This window comes from Hemitrygon akajei, chromosome 11 (assembly GCF_048418815.1).
Source record: "Hemitrygon akajei chromosome 11, sHemAka1.3, whole genome shotgun sequence".
In the NCBI taxonomy this organism is placed as follows: domain Eukaryota; kingdom Metazoa; phylum Chordata; class Chondrichthyes; order Myliobatiformes; family Dasyatidae; genus Hemitrygon; species Hemitrygon akajei.
The window spans coordinates 158,645,083-158,662,463 of NC_133134.1; the positions used below are offsets into that span (position 1 = coordinate 158,645,083).

Sequence of the window (17,381 nt, forward strand, 5' to 3'; positions counted from 1 at the left end):
TTCCTCCAGCATTTTGTGTGTGTTTCTCAATATTTATTGCTTATTTATTTTTATTTTCCTTTGTATTTGCAGCTTCTTGTTTGCACATTGGATGCTTGTCCATCCTGTTGGATACATTCTCCCATTGATTCTATTAGTCATTGGATTTACTGAGCAAGCTGAGAAGAATCTCAGGGTTGTAGATGGTGTCATAAATGTACTTTGATAATAAATTTAGTTTGTAACTTTGTTTTGCATGCCAGATCACTCCAAACCTAACATTTTTGACTGTTTCTGGGTACATGTGGCAATAATAACTTAATTAACAATTAGGAATATTGACAATGAACTACTGGGGAAAAATATTCAGGTAAACCAGATTGTTAATATACTTTGCACTAGTGTATTAAAGAGATTAAAGATTTTTTAAAGGGTAACGCACACAAAATGCAGGAGGAACTCAGCAAGTTAGGTAGCATCTTTGCAGGGTAAAAAACAGTAAATGTTTTGGGCCGAAACCTTTCATCAGAACTGGGTTCTTTTAAAAGATTAGTTTATTTGTCACATGTACAGTGAAACATCAAAATATACAGTGAAAGGTGGCAACGACTGACACAACCCGAGGATGTGCTGGGGGCAGCCCGCAGGTGTCACCATGCTTCCAGTGCCAGCGAAGCATGCCCAAAGCTTAACAACCCTAACCTGTTAGTCTCTGTAATGTGGGAGGAAACCAGAGCACCCTGAGGAAACCTGTGTACTAACAGGGAGAACATACCAACTCCCCACAGAAAGTGGCAGGGAATCAAACCTGACACACACAGCCTTTCCCCTTGACTTCCATAACTCAGATGTAGCCTCCGTTGATCTTGTATCTCCACATTACCATAATTTATTAAACTATATGTCTGTGGAGCTCACTGTGATGCCCAGGAGCATTAGAGAAATATACAGAACTGTGCAAAAGTCTTGGGCAGATATATATATATATGTATGTATATAGCTAGGACACTAAGAGTTTGGCACAGTATTGTATTTGTCAACGTGGAGTGGAGAGTGAGTTTGCAATTTTGGTAGGAGCAAAGGATGTTGAGTTTGGCAAAGATGGAGCGTTGCGGAAGGGGTATGGGGCAGGTGGCAGAGAAGGACTGCCATGGGCAAGGAGTGGTGCAGGTGCACACAACCACTCCTGAGACACCAGGCAAAGTCATTTGATTCCAAACAATTGATTTATCGATCATCACAGAATGTCTCTCTGGTGCTTCCCACTCCCTCCCCTCTCCCCACCATGATTCCCCTCTCCATGCCCCCTTCCCATTCTCACTCCACAACAGAGACCCATATCAGAATCAGGTTTATCATCACTCACATATGTCATGAAAATCTTTTGTGTGGCAGTGCAATACATAAAATTACTATAGTACTGTGGAAAAGTCGTAGGCACTCTAACTATATATATTTTTTGCCTACGACTTTAGCACGGTTCTGTATTTCATAATCAGAATCAGGTTTATTATCACTGGCACGTGTTGTGAAATTTGTTAACATAGCAGCAGCAGAAAATATATGTTCTCATATTACAAAGCTCGTAAACATTCTCTAAAGTAACATTACAGGGAATAGAATCTGAGACTGCAGGTGCTGGAATCTGAAGCCAACAAAAAGCTGTGAGAGTAGATCAGTGGGTCGAGCAGCATCTTTGGAGAGAAGGGAATTATTGATGTTTTGTGTTCAGACTGCATCAACATGCCTGAGAATTAATGACTGGAATAATGAACACGGAGAGAGAGTTTGTCCGAGGAATTGTTGCACGTTACTGAAGTGCCCCCGTGGGAGGAACAATGCCTGTGTGCTAATGATAAATGGATGAGGCAGTCCCTCAGGCATACCGAGTCCAGAGTCCGTGCTGCCATCTAAAGCAGGGGTTCCCAATCTTTCCTATGCCATGGACCGGTAATCTTTGGTTGAGTCTGTGGTGGGGGAAGGCAAATGTGTTGTTTGCATTCATTTCAAGAGGACCGGAACATAAAAGCAAGGACATAACGCTGAGTCTTTACAAAGCCCTGGCGAGGCCTCACTTGGAGCACTGGGCACAGTTCGGGAGGATGTGCTGACAATGGAGAGGCTTCAAAGGAGGTTCACAAAAATAATTCCAGGATTGAATGGCCTGTCATATGAAGAGCGCTTGATGGCTGTATTTGCTGGAATTCGGAAGAACGAAGAGTGACCTAACTGAGACCTATTAACTGTTGAAAGGCCTCGACGGAGTGGATGCCGAGAGGATGTTTCCTATGGTGAGCAAATCTGAGACCAGAGGACACGGCCTCAGAATAGAGGGGCATCCTTTTAGAACAGAGATGAAGAGGAATTTCTTTAGCCAGAGAGAGGTGAATCTGTGGAATTCATTGCCACAGGAAGCTGTGGAGGCCAAGTCTTTATGTATATTTGAGGCAGAGGTTGATACATTGCTGATTGGTCAGGGTATGAAGGGATACGGGAAGAAGGCAGGAGATTGGGGCTTAGAGCCATGATGAAATGGTAGAGCAGACCCAACGGGCCAAATGACCTATTACTGCTCCTATATGCTATGGTCTTATGGTCAATACCATTAAGTGCGGAGTCCGTATACCCCAGGTTGGGAACCCCTGATCTAAGGGGATGTCTTCTAGACAAACACAGGATGTGAAGAAATATAATGGTGTCACATATGTACGGATTTACGTAGAAAGGCCAGTTAAGCAGTCCACAATGACCTGTAATCCCAGCAGAGGAGAATTCCCTGGGCCAAGCCTGGCTTTTTGACACATCTTATCAACTATAATTAGTCAATAACTATCATCCATCCAACAGAGAGGTCAGGATTTACAAGGCTGCTGCCTGGAGCACAGAACCATCTCAAAAGCCGCCAGATTGTCGGAAAGACTCAGCTGACATTTCGCTTCGTTGCCTGGCCTGGTCTGTAAGGGATTCCAGACCCACCAGTGTCAGGGCTCTCCCCTGGCCTAGTCAGCCACTCTGTTCAAGAACAATTCAGGGTCATACATGGACACAGGATCTTCAGCCCTTCAAGTCCGTACTGAACATCAAGTGGCAGGGTTAGCACAAAGCTTTACAGCGCAACGATCAATTCCCGCCACTGCCCGCAAGGAATTTGTATATTCTCCCCACGACCGCTTGGGTTTCCTCCTGGTGCTCCAGTTTCCTCAAAGACGTATAGTTTAGGGTTAGTAAGTTGTGGGCATACTATGTTTGTGCTGGGAAAGTGGGTGACACTTGCGGGTTACCCTTAGTACGTCCTTGGACTGCGTTGGTCGTTGACACAAGCGACGCATTTCACTGTGTTTCGATGAACACAGGACAAATAAAGCTAAACTTCAAAGCACCCATTTGTACTTTTCCTCAGAATCAGGTCTATTATCACTGACACGTTGTGAAATTTATTGCTTTGTGGTAACAGTACAGTGCAGTACATAAAACATACTATAAATTACAATAAAGCCCGAATAAGTGACGCAAAAAGAGAGCAAAAGTAGTGAGGTGTTGTCCCCAGGTTTGTGGACCAATCAGAAAGGTGATGGCAGAGGGCAAGCAGCTGTTGCTAAATCGTTGCGTGTGCCTTCAGGACCCTGTCCCTCCTCACAGATGGTAGCAATGAGAAGTGGGCACGTCCTGATGGCAGGCATCATTCAGGATGAACGCTGCTCTTTCAGGCATCGCCTTTTGAAGATGCCCATGATGGAGCTGACTGAGTTCACATTGATACCACATTCTTATCAACTCCACTCAATGACTACTCCTTAGCTACAGACTAGGTGCAACTTACTGTGGCCAATTAACTGACCGACCTGCACAATACCAGTGGTCAGGATTAAAACCGGGATCACTGGTGCTTGTGAGGCAGCTGCACCATTTTGCTGCCCTAATATGAATGGACAATAAATGCCAAACTTACCAGTGATGTCCACATCCTGTCAAGCAAAGTTTATTGCCATTTATCTGCATACACATACACTTGTCAAACGAGACAAACGTTTCTCCAGACCAGGGTGTAAAACACAGTAGAACACATTACACACATATAACACACAATGACTGAGGAAAGTAAGAATTAAATCTACAAATAAATTACTCATAGACAAACAAAGTAAAGTGCATACTTAAATATTGTAAGGTTAACCAGTTAGACTTCAAGTATGGAGTTCAGAAGCCCAATGGGCTGAGGGAAGAAGCTGTTCCTGACCTTTCCTGTCTTCATGCATCAGAGTCTCCTGCCTGATGGTAGGAAGTCAAAGAGGATGCCGGATGGACGGGGAGAAGATGGTGGACTGGTGAGGAGAGGATGGTGGGTGGGTGGGTCAGGAAGGGATGGTGGGTGGGTGGGTCGGGAGGGGATGGTGGGTGGGTGGGGAGAGGATGGTGGACGGGTCGGGAGAGGATACTGAGTGGGTGGGGAAGGGATAGCGGACCAGTGGGTCAGAGAGGATGGTGGGTGGGTCGGGAGGGGATGGTGGGTGGGTGGGGAGAGGATGGTGGACGGGTCGGGAGAGGATACTGAGTGGGTGGGGAAGGGATAGCGGACCAGTGGGTCAGGAGAGGATGGTGGGTCGGTGAGGAGGGGATAGTGGACCGGTGGGGAGGGGATGGTGGACAGGTGGGGAGAGGATGGTGGGTGGGTCAGGAGGAGATGGTAGGTGGGTGGGGAGAGGATACTGGCTGGGGGGCAGGGGATGGTGGATGGGTAGGGAGGTGATGCAAGATCGGTGGGGAGGAGATGCTAGGTGGGTGGGGAGGGTATGCTGGTTGGTGGATGGGTAGGGAGAAGAAGATGGTGGATGAATGGGGAAAGGGTACTGGATGGGTGGGGAGGGGATGTTGAGCTGGTGGGGAGGGTATGCTGGTTGGTGGATGGGTGGGGAGAAGAAGATGGTGGATGAATGGGGAAAGGGTACTGGATGGGTGGGGAGGAGAAGCTAGGTGGGTGGGGAGGGTATGCTGGTTGGTGGATGGGTGGGGAGAAGAAGATGGTGGATGAATGGGGAGAGGGTACTGGATGGGTGGGGAGGAGATGCTAGGTGGGTGGGGAGGGTATGCTGGTTGGTGGATGGGTGGGGAGAAGAAGATGGTGGATGAATGGGGAGAGGGTACTGGATGGGTGGGGAGGAGATGCTAGGTGGGTGGGGAGAGGATACTGGGTGGGGGGCAGGGGATGGTGGATGGGTAGGGAGGTGATGCTAGATTGGTGGGGAGGAGATGCTAGGTGGGTGGGGAGGGTATGCTGGTTGGTGGATGGTTGGGGAGAAGAAGATGGTGGATGAATGGGGAGAGGGTACTGGATGGGTGGGGAGGGGATGTTGAGCTGGTGGGGAGGGGATGCTGGATGGATGGGGAAAGGATGCTGGACAGGTGGGGAGGTTTTGCTGAATTTGGTTTTGCTAAATAAGATGCAGAAGCTGATTAGTAAGGGCGTCAAAGTTTACAGGGAGAAGGCTGGAGATTGGGGTTGAGCGGAAAAATAAATCGGCCATGACTGGATGGCGGAAGAACTCGATAGGCCGGATGGCCTAAATCTGCTCCTATGTCCTATGGTTTTCTAAATGCCTTTGTGCTGTTGTAGCACACACAGGAACTCTTGATGACCTCTCTCGTTCTGACTGCATTACTAAAACCCGCTGCATCACTGGGTTTGACTGACAGCAGGACCTGGTGCAGTGGAGACCCCGCACAGAGAGGTCAGAAAGACCACATAAACCAATCCTACCATCAATATCACACAGCTCTCCTGGTGGGCTCTCGTTCCAGGAACCAGGCCGAAGCCACCGATCCTGATCTCTGTGGCCAACGGGTTTACCAGCTATTTCTGCCATTTCCGCCCAGCCAACTTGCAAGTCTATCAGCTGTCCCTTCCTTAAGTGTTTTATAATTAGGAGTCCTATTAAAAATCAAAAGCACATGAGAACGTTAACTTCCTTCCTTTTGGCCAAGGTTTGGGATCACTGATCTGGAGATACAAGGTCAAATTCCACTGTGTTAACTGAGGTATTCATGGTTAAGTACTTATATTACCAAATACTGAAATACTGAGAGGTGTGAATACAGTAGACATGGGGGGGGGGGGGGGAGATGTTTACATTGGGAGGAGAGTCTAGGATCCGAAAAGCGACGTTCCTTTAGAAGTGAGATGAGGAGGATGGTCAATGTGTAGAATTTGTTGCCACAATGGGCTGTGGAGGCCAAGTCATTGGATGCATTTAAGGCAGAGGTTGACAGGTTCTTCATTATTAAGGGAGTCAAGGGTTAAGTGTCAGTGTGGGGATTCCAATGCCTGGGGTGGTGCTAAAGGCAGATACTGTACGTTAGGGATATTTAAGAGACTCTTGGATAGGTACGTAGATGAAATAAAAATGGAGGTCTATGCAGGAGGAGAGCTTCAGATTGGTCTTGGAGTATGTTGACAGGTTGGCACAACATGGTGGGCCGAAGGGCCTGTACCGTGCTACAATGTTCAGTGTTCCATGTCGCAGGGGGAAGGCAGGAGATTGGGGTTGAGAAAGAGAAAACAACTACGATTGAATGGCGGAGAGAGACTCCTTGCTCAAATTTCCTAAATGTACTCACATATTTTATTATATTCTTACGGTGTTCACTAAAATATCTAGGATTTTAAAAGTTAATCCTCATAACAATAATAGTTTGATTATATCTGAGGATGACTGATCTGTGCGGTTCTGCTCCGTGGCTGCAGAGTCCAAGCTGTGAGTGGCGTAGACGTCTATAATAAGGGCATGAAAACTGAGCTGGGTCTGGAAGTGGAGCCGCTGCTATTGCTTTTTCTTCTTTGTCGGGCAGTGATTAGAACTGCTTGGCGTCTCTCCTCCACATTGTTGTGAGCAGTTCTAACCAAGGCTTGCCAGAAATAAGAGCTGGCCCTGCAAAATAGCTCTGTCATTTATCAAGATCATGAATGATCTACCCCAGGAACAGGTTCCAGCCCTATCGCCATAACGTTCGACTTCCTTGGTGTCCTGTAGAGATTAATGCCCTTGAGGGAAGGAAATCTGCTATCCATACCTAGTCCATCATATATAGAAACATAGAAATCCACAGTACGTTACAAAGTCAAGACGTCACTTTTATTGTCATTTCGACCATAACTGCTGGTACAGTACACGGTAAAAACGAGACAAAGTTTTTCAGGACCATGGTGCTACATGAAACAGTACAAAAACTACACTGAACTACGTGAAAACAACACAGAAAAAAGAAACTACGCTAGACTACAGACCTACCCAGGGCTGCATAAAGTGCACAGAACAGTGCAGGCATTACAATAAATAATAAACAAGACAACAGGCACAGTAGAGGGCAGTAAGTTGTTGTCAGTCCAGACTTTGGGTATTGAGGAGTCTGATAGCTTGGGGGAAGAAACTGTTACACAGTCTGGTTGTGAGAGCCCGAATGCTCCGGTGTCTTTTCCCAAACGGCAGGAGGGAGAAGAGTTTGTATGAGGGGTGCATGGGGTCCTTCATAATGCTGTTTCCTTGCGGATGCAGCGTGCACAGGCAGTCCCCGGGCTACGAACGAGTTCCGTTCCTGAGTCCGTCTTTAAGTCAGAACAAGTACATCCGGTATTATTTAGCGTCAGTTAGTCAAATGTTTGTCTTAATATATAGTATATATTTTACCTTCCTATGCATATAAAACACTTAAGGAACGTATGTATTCCAATAATCAAACCACTGTGTTGCTTAGTAATAATTGTAGCTTTCATTGGGGCAAGGCCTTTCACATGCTCCATTATTCTCACTTTATCCTTCAAAATTGTTCCGATTGTTGACCGACAGTAGCCTAACGCTTTTCTAATGAGCGATGGCGTTTCACCTCTTTCCGATCGCTTTATTATTTCCACATTATTTTCAATCGCGATCGCTTCCCGTCAATGGAACAGAAACACCACGGATGGTGGGTCCCGAGCTGCGCCAGCTCCCGAGGTCCACTGGGTCCTAAGGACCACCGCACTGAGACAGGTTAAATGGGACAAGTGGGGGCTGTGCTGGGTTTGGGTGTTTGATCATCCACAATATTCCGCGTGGGAATTTAAACTGGAGGTGGCAGTGTGTTTTTTTTTACAATGTCGAGTTGCGAGCTCGACATCAACCCTGCACGGGAGCGGTCTGTCACTGGATCGAACTCGGCAACCTCCGTCCTACAGCCCGGCGCTGATCTCACTGCGCCACCAGCCGACCGGAACGGGGGGGGGGGGGGGGGTCAGGGTGAATCTTGCTAAGAAAAATTTAAGCCAAATACAAAGTTACACACTCAACACAGTGTCAACAGCAAGAATTTAAAATGGCAGACAGCGTCGCGATACGACTTAAAAATGGCGGATGGTGTTCTCCTTCCTCGGTTCGTAAGTACGAGTTGTCCATAAGTCAGATATTCATAACTCGGGGACTACCTGTAGTGTAAATGTCTGTAATGGTGGGAAGAGAGACCCTGATCATCTTTTCAATTGACCTATCTACTGCAGGGCCTTGCAATCGGAGATGGTGCAATTTCTGTACCAGGCAGTGATGCAGCTGCTCAGGATGGTCTCAATACAACCCCTGTAGAATGTGATGAGGATGGGGGGTGGGAGATGGACTTTCCTCAGCCTTTGCAGAAAGTAGAGATGCTGCTGGGCTTTCTTTGCTATGGAGCTGGTGTTGAGGGACCAGGTGAGATTCTCTGTCAGGTAAACACCAAGAGATTTGGTGCTCTTAATGATCCCTACCGAGGAGCTGTCAATGTTCAGTGGGGAGGGGTCGCTCTGTGCCGTCCTGAAGTCAACAACCATCTCTTTTGTTTTGTTCACATTCAGAGACAGGTTGTTGGCTCTGCACCAGTCCGTTAGCCGCTGCACCTCCTCTCTGTAAGCTGACTCATCGTTCTTGCTGATGAGACCCACCACGGTCATGTCATCGGCGAACTTGATGATGTGGTTCGAGCTGTGTGTTGCAGCACAGTCGTGGGTCAGCAGAGTGAACAGCAGTGGACTGAGCACACAGCCCCGGGGAGCCCCCGTGCTCAGTGTGATGGTGTTGGAGATGCTGCTCCCGATCCGGACTGACTGAGGTCCCCCAGTCAGGAAGTCTAGGATCCAGTTGCAGAGGGAGGTGTTCAGGCCCAGTAGGCTCAGCTTTCCAATCAGTTTCTGAGGGATGATTGTGTTGAATGCTGAGCTGAAGTCTATGAACAGCATTCGAATGTACATTACAGGCCTTTCAGCCCACAATGTTGTGCCGACCATGTAACCTACTCTAGAATTTCCCTAGCGCATAGCTCTCTATTTTTCTAAGATCCATGTACTGATCTAAGAGTCTCTTAAAAGACCCTATTGTATCTGCCTTTACCACCGTTGCTGGCATTCCACACACCCGCCACTCTCTGTGTGAAAAACGTACCCCTGACATCCCCCCTGTACCTACTTCCAAGCACCTTAAAACTATGTCCCCTCATGTTAGCCATTTCAGCCCTGGGAAAAATCCTCTGGCTATTCACACGATCAATGCCTCTCATCATCTTATACACCTCTATCAGGTCACCTCTCATCCTCCGTCGCTCCAAGGAGAAAAGGCCAAGTTCGCCCAACCTATTTTCATAAGACATGCTCCCCAATCCAGGTCATGTCCTTGTAAACCTCCTCTGCACTCTCTCTATAGTATCTACATCCTTTCTGTAGTGAGGTGACCAGAACTGAACACAGTATTGCAAGTGGGGTCCAACTAAGGTCTTATATAGCTATAGGTAAATACATATGACACAATACTTAACAACTATTACCTGCCGAGGGGTGTCCTTTTAAAACAAAGATGAGCATGAATTTCTTTAGCCAGAGACTGGTGAATCTGTGGAATTCATTGCCACAGGCAGCTGTGAACGCCAAGTTACTTAAGGCAGAAGTTGATAAATTGTTGATTAGTCAGGGCATTAAGGGATTCGGGGAGAAGGCAGGAGACGGGCTGAGAGAGAAAGTTGATCAGCCATGATGAAATGGTGGAGCAGACTTAATGGTCCAAATGGCCTAATTCTGCTCCTTCATCTTATTGGTCTTAGGGTATAATATCAACATCTCATAATTAAATAAATTACATATCCTTGTAATACTAAAAAAAAAAGTTTTAACAAGGAACATAAAATACTGCAGGAACTCTGCATGTCAGGCAGCATCTTTGGAGAGGAATAATCAGGCAATGTTTCAGGCCAAGCCCCTTCAACATGAGCCCTGATGAAGGGTCTCAGCCCAAAACTTGAAATGTTTATCCCTTTCCATAGACGTTGCCTGATCTGCGGAGTTCCTCCAGCATGTCTTGTTGTGTTGCTCTGGATTTCTAGCATCTGCTTGTGTTTAGCACAGATGAGATGATTACCCATGACGGGCGTGGACTCTGTTTGGCTGAGAATGTCTGGAGTAGGATGTGTTGGACCTTATCAAGGTTCACCCAGATAAGCTACAGGACCCTGTGCTCTATGGGCTGTTCGCAGGGACATTAACCGAGGCAAACATCAACTGCTGCCGGAGCATCATCAATTCAAGTAAATACACACTATCATTTACCCAAAATATATTGGTCTACCAGATTAAAGAGATGTCCACAAGTAGATACTGCCAATTCACGCATACCAAGGCGTGGGACAGTGTGCTGAGGGACACGGTGAACCAAACTAACTGAAACACGACCTGGTATGAAAATACCAATGTCCAAGAATGAAACAGGCAGAAGAAAGTGAACACAGCTCTGTCCATTGTAGGCAAAGCCCTTCCTACCACTGAGTACGTTTACATGGAGCTCTGCCACTAGAGTGCAAAGAACCCCTACCATCGAAGCAATACCCTCTTCTCACTACTACGATCGGGCAGGAGGCCTTTGTTCCTACACTACCAGGTTCAGGAACAGTTATTACCATACAAGCTTCAGGTTTCTGAACTGCTGTGGATAAATTCATTCACAACTCAGAACTGATTCTACAACCTACACACTGTTCACAACTTGTGTATCCAGTACTATTTGTATTTGCAAAGTTTGTCTTCTTTTGCCCATCGGTTATTTGTCAGTCTTTGTCTGTTTATGTGTAGCTTTTTGTAAAATTTGATTGTTTTTCTTCTTCCTGTAAATGCCTGCGAAGGATGAATCTCAAGGTAATATATGGTAACATGTAGGTTGACGGCCTCCGTTAGTCAAGGTCGACCATGGATTTTGTGTCCTAGCTGCTGAAGTCGAAACGGAGCCGGGGCAGTATGATATGGAGAGCGAGATGTTGCCCTTTCAGCAGGCTACCCCCTCCACGAAGCAGCTGAACCGAAAGGGACAGCAGGAAAATGACCAGCAATGGCTCAGTTTCATAACTGCTCTGGGCCCAAACCTTTATCAAATGTCAGCCAATGCCAGTGAACGAAACACAAATTAAAGATGTAATAAATACAAAAGATTACACACACACACACACACACACACACACACACACACACACACACACACACACACACACACACACACACACACACACACACACACACACACACACACACACACACACACCCTACCCCCCACCCCCCCCCCCCCCCAAAATGTTGACTCTTTATTCCTTTCCATGGATGCTATCTGACCTGTTAAATTTAAAGATGTCATTTCTTCTACTCATGGCTTTGTAAAAAGGGGCCATCTTTTTAAAAAAGTCACTTTAATATTAAAGAGTGGCCCCTTTCTGAAGGGTGGGGAGATGGAAGTTTATGCTCATATACTTCTCCCATCCCCCACCCCTCAGTACAATCTGCTTGGATTTGAAATCAGTCTGGGCCTCCCGTCCACCCTGCCTCCATCTCCTCCCCAGGGCACGTCAGCATCGCTCAGTACAGGGAGCTCTGCACAGACCATCTCCCCTTCCAGCCGACTCGTCACACTCCCCCCCCCCCACCCCGCCACCTTCACTGGTGCAAACTCCGTCAGCCAGTACCACGTCCCGACATATGGAAGCAATGCTCCCCTCTCTGTGTGTAAGAGAAAACTTCCCACGTATCCCCCTCAAACTCTCCTTAAAACCACAGACACAAGTACTTGAAACGTTAACCCCTGCATTCAGATCACTCAAAAGGGAACTTACAAAGCAATGTTCCCCCTCGATCTCTTGTGCCCCATCCATCAGAGAGAGTAGGGTAGGCCTGGTAGAGTGTGCTCTGTCTCTACTTGTTTTTGATATCTTTACCACAGGGAAAATATTCGGTCTGTCTATGCCTTTCCTAATCCTAATTTAGCTTCTAACAGTTCGCCCATTAGCTTCCTTCATTCCAGGGGTTAAAAGCCAATCCAATCCATTCTCTCCCTGTAACTAACATCCTGCAGTCCTTAAGACCATAAGACACTGGAACAGAATTAGGCCATTCAGCCCATCGACTCTGCTCTGTCATTCCATCGTAACTGATCCCGGATTCCACTCAACCCTGTACACCTGCCGTCTCGCCATATTCTTCGGTGCCCTGACCAATCAGGAAGCTATCAATTTCTGGTTTCAGAATACCCATGGACTTGGCCTCCATCGCAGCGTACAGCAGAGCATTCCACAGATTTACTACTCTCTGGCGAAAAAATTCCTCCTCACCTCCCCTCTAAAAGGTTGCCCCTCAATTTTGCGATTGTGCCCTCCAGCTCTGGATACCCCTAGAAAAGGAAACATCTTCTCCATATCCGCCCTATCTAGTCCTTTCAACATTCAGTCGGTTTCAATGAGATCCCTCCTGCATTCTTCTAAACTCCAGTGAGTACAGGCCCAAAGCTGCCAAACACTCCTCATATGTTAACCCCTTCATTCCTGGAATCATCCTTGTGAACCTCCTCTGGACTCCAATGACAACACATCCTTTCTGAGATACGGGGCCCAAAACTGTTGACAATACTCCAAATCTGGCCTGACTGGTGTCTTATAAAGGCTCAGCATTATCTCCTTGCTTTTATATTCTATTCCCCTTGAAATAAATGCCAACACTGCATTTGCCTTCTTTACCACTGACTCAACCTTTATATTAACCCTGGGAGACTTGCATGAGGACTCCTAAGTCCCTCTCCACATCAGTCCATCAACATCTGGAAATGATGACGACACTTCCAGCATTTCGCGTTATCCCCATGCAGGATGTGACATCACTGGCAGTGCCAGGGCTGCTTGGCCAATTTGCCAATTCAGGGGGCAGTTAGTGGCATTAGGGATGGGTGGGAGTTGGGAAGATTCTCTGGTTAACATTGAGACCAAACTAAAAACAGAAAATGTTGGCAACACTTGGCAGGTCAGGAAGGAGAGGGGGAGAGGGGGAGAGAGAGGGAGAGGGAGGGGGAGAAGGAGACATGGAGGGGGAGAGGGAGGGGGGAGAAGATTGAAGAACCTTCTCTTTGCTTCTTTATCCACAGATGCTGAGTGATCATAAGCCATAGGAGCAAAATTAGGCCATTCAGCCCATCAAGCCTGCTCCAACATTCAACCGTGGCTGAGTTATTTTCCCTCTCAATGCAGTGGTTCCATTTACTACTTTTATTTCAGATCTCCAGTATCTGTGGTATTTTGATTTCTGTCCATGGAGAGACCAGGCAAGGTAAAGACGGCAGATTTCACTCCCTGAAGCATATTAGCAGGCCAGCTAAGTGTTTGGGACTAGCTACTGTATCTCTGATAATTCCAAGTTCATTTAACTACTTGAATTTAGATTCTTCAGCTGTCAGGTTGGGATTCAAACTATCTGAATCTGTTTACTATCTGCATTGTACTCTGTGTCGTGCATTTATTATCTGTATTATAGGAACGAGTCACGTGAGTGAGAACGCGGTAGAAGCGAAGGGAGTAAATTACGTATTCAGGCTTTGTTTAGTTTGGAGCTGGGGACCGACGGATGTCATATCTTTTGTTGACTGCTTGGATACCATTAATGGCATTGCTAATTGCTAATAAAGGATCAAATACATCTCCTCGACTTCTGGAACATTATGATTGGATCGATTGGAGGGCACGTCATACAAGGACAACAACCTGTGCTAGGCCGCCAGCAGCGACACTGGATTGTTAGAATATCCGCTACACAGGGTTCCAGACTGACTGTCAAGTAACTGGAGCTCTAAAGCAACACACACAAAATGCTGGAGGAACTCAGCAGGCCGGGCAGCATCTATGGAAAAGAGCACACAGTGAACGTTTCAGGCCGAGACCCTTCATCAGGACTGGGAAGAAAGAGGAGAGGTCAGAGTAAGAAGGTGGGGGTGGGGAGGAAGTAGTATAAGATGTTAGGTGATTGATAGATAGATAGATACTTTATTCATCCCCATGGGGAAATTCAACTTTTTTTTTCCAATGTCCCATACACTTGTTGTAGCAAAACTAGTTACATACAATACTTAACTCAGTAAAAAATATGATATGCATCTAAATCACTATCTCAAAAAGCATTAATAATAGCTTTTAAAAAGTTCTTAAGTCCTGGCGGTTGAATTGTAAAGCCTAATGGCATTGGGGAGTATTGACCTCTTCATCCTGTCTGAGGAGCATTGCATCGATAGTAACCTGTCGCTGAAACTGCTTCTCTGTCTCTGGATGGTGCTATGTAGAGGATGTTCAGAGTTTTCCATAATTGACCGTAGCCTACTCAGCGCCCTTCGCTCAGCTACCGATGTTAAACTCTCCAGTACTTTGCCCACGACAGAGCCCGCCTTCCTTACCAGCTTATTAAGACGTGAGGCGTCCCTCTTCTTAATGCTTCCTCCCCAACATGCCACCACAAAGAAGAGGGCGCTCTCCACAACTGACCTATAGAACATCTTCAGCATCTCACTACAGACATTGAATGACGCCAACCTTCTAAGGAAGTACAGTCGACTCTGTGCCTTCCTGCACAAGGCATCTGTGTTGGCAGTCCAGTCTAGCTTCTCGTCTAACTGTACTCCCAGATTGGTGAAACTGGGAGAGGGGGGAGGGGTGAAGTAAAGAGCTGGGAAGTTGATTGGTGGACGAGGTACAGGGCTGGAGAAGGGGGAATCTGATAGGAGAGGACAGAAGACCATGGAAGAAAGGGGAAAGGGAGGAGGAGGAGCACCAGAGGGAGATGATGGGCAGGTAAGGAGATAAGTTGTAAGAGGGGAAACAGGAAAGGGGAATGGTGAAAGGGGAGGAGGGGTAGCAACTTCCAGAAGTTCATGCCATCAGGTCGGAGGCTGCCCAGACAGAATATAAGCTGCTGTTCCTCCATCCCGAGTGTGGCCTCATTGCAGCAGTAGAGGAGGCCATGGATTGACCTGTCGGAATGGGAACAGGAAGTAGGATTGAAATGGGTGACCACCGGGAGATCCTGCTTTTTCTAGTGGACTGAGCGTAGGTGCTCAGTGATTTCTACTACCTAGAGCACCGTGCTATCATTCTCTCATTGGAACTGACTGATGTCCCTGGGACTGGGGGTAGTGAACAGCAGTGACAGGTGGCAGGAAAAGCCCCACCATTTCCAACACCTCCCCCCCACCCCCCCACCTTTCCTGTTCCAGCATGGCTTTGCCTTCACACACAGTGTGCAACAGGCCTCAGGATCAGCTCCACTGTCAGAAACCACTCTCCCCAGTAGGATCTATGCCTCGCCTTTCTACACGCCTCTTTATCACAGTGATTGCATCTGATTCCATCACAATCTTTGGCAGCAAGCTCTAGATATCAACCTCCCTTTCCCCTCAGATCCCCTTTAAAACTTCTTCTTCTCACCTTTAACCTATGCCTGCTTGTGTTTTTTTTTGGAAATCCTTACCACAGGGAAAGGTTGGGACGCCCTATGCCTCTCCTGATCTTATTTTGCTTCTATCAGGTCACCCCTTAGCCCCCTTCATTCCAGTGGCATAAAGCCAATCCAATCCATTCTCTCCCCATAACTAACGTCCCACAGTCCATCAGCATTCCAGTGCATCTCCTCTGCACCCTCTCCAGTGCAATCACACCTCACATCTAGATGTGAATGGTGGCGGACAATTAAACGCGGATCAGAAAGACTATTTCCACCCTCTGTAATGGCAGGGCCTCTCAAAATCCAACCCTACGCCCCCATCGAGGAAGGCTGGCCAACAGGCCTCTGGTGAAGCTGTAGAGGCCAATCCCCTATCAGTGGATACAACGGATTGCAGAAACATTGATAAACTCCAACCATCCCATTGACTTTGGACAATGGAGATGGGAGATCCTCAATGGCCTATGCTCCACTTGGGACCTAAGGCCCCAGGTAAGTAAGTAATTGCAGAGCCCAGAAAAGGCTGAAGGATAGAAGGATACTGTATGTTCAGATGGATGTGCCAATTAGACGATCCAACTCAGTTTCCCCTTGAGATCCCCACTAACTAATCTCCAACCAATTCAATTCACTGTGTGTGATATCAAGAAATGGCTCTCATCAGCCTATACACCGCCACCAAGTCTCATCTCATCTTCCTTCATCCCTAAGAGAAAAGCCCTAGCTCACACAACCTTTCCTCATAAGGCATGCTCTCCACTCCAGGCAGTATCCTGGTAAATCTCCTCTGCATCCTCGCGAAAGCTTCCACACCCCTCCTATAATGAGGCAGCCAGAGCCGAGCACAGTACTGCAAGACACTCACAAGATTTCGACAGGTGTACTGTGGCGAGCACTCTAACTGGTCTGGTGGGGTGGGGGGGGGGCACTGCATAGGATCAAAGTAAGCCGCAGGAAGCTGTGAACTGAGTCAGCTCCATCATAGGCACTAGCCTTCCCAAAATCCAGGACTTCTTCACGGAGCAGTACCTCAAAAAGACAGCATCCATCATTAAGGACCTTGACCCCACCTACCCCCATCACCCAGGACACACCCTCTTCTCATTTCTACCATCAGGGAGGAAGTACAGGAGCCTGAAGACACACGCTCAACAATTCAGGAACAGCTTCTTCCCCTCTGCCATCAGATTTCTGAATGGACAATGAACCCATGAACACTACCTCACTACATTTTTGCACTACTTATTTAATTTAACCTTTAACCACACACACACACACACACACTTCTTACTGTAATTCGCAGCTTTTACTATTATGTTTGCAATGTACTGCTGCCACAAAACAACAAATTTCACAACATTTGCCGGTGATAATAAACTTGATTCTGATTCTGAGGTTTGGTCTAACTGCATTTTCATAGAGCCGTAACATTACCTTACGGCTCGTGAACTTAGTCCCCTGATTAATGAAGGCCAACACACCATATACCTTTTTAACCGCCCTATCAACTTGCAAGGAACTTTGAGGGGTCTATGGACATGGAGCCCAAGATTCCTCAGTTCCTCCACACTGCTAAGTATCCTGCCATTAACCTAGTACTCTGCCTTCAAATTTGACCTTCCAAAGTGAA

At 47.0% G+C, this 17,381-nt stretch overlaps 1 protein-coding gene across 4 annotated transcripts in view; it reads right to left on the reverse strand.

The window, feature by feature from the left end:
* zhx3b (zinc fingers and homeoboxes 3b) overlaps nucleotides 1–17,381 on the reverse strand; it is a 127,807-nt gene that overhangs the window by 8,678 nt on the left and 101,748 nt on the right. The gene's annotated exons all lie outside the window — the stretch shown is intronic.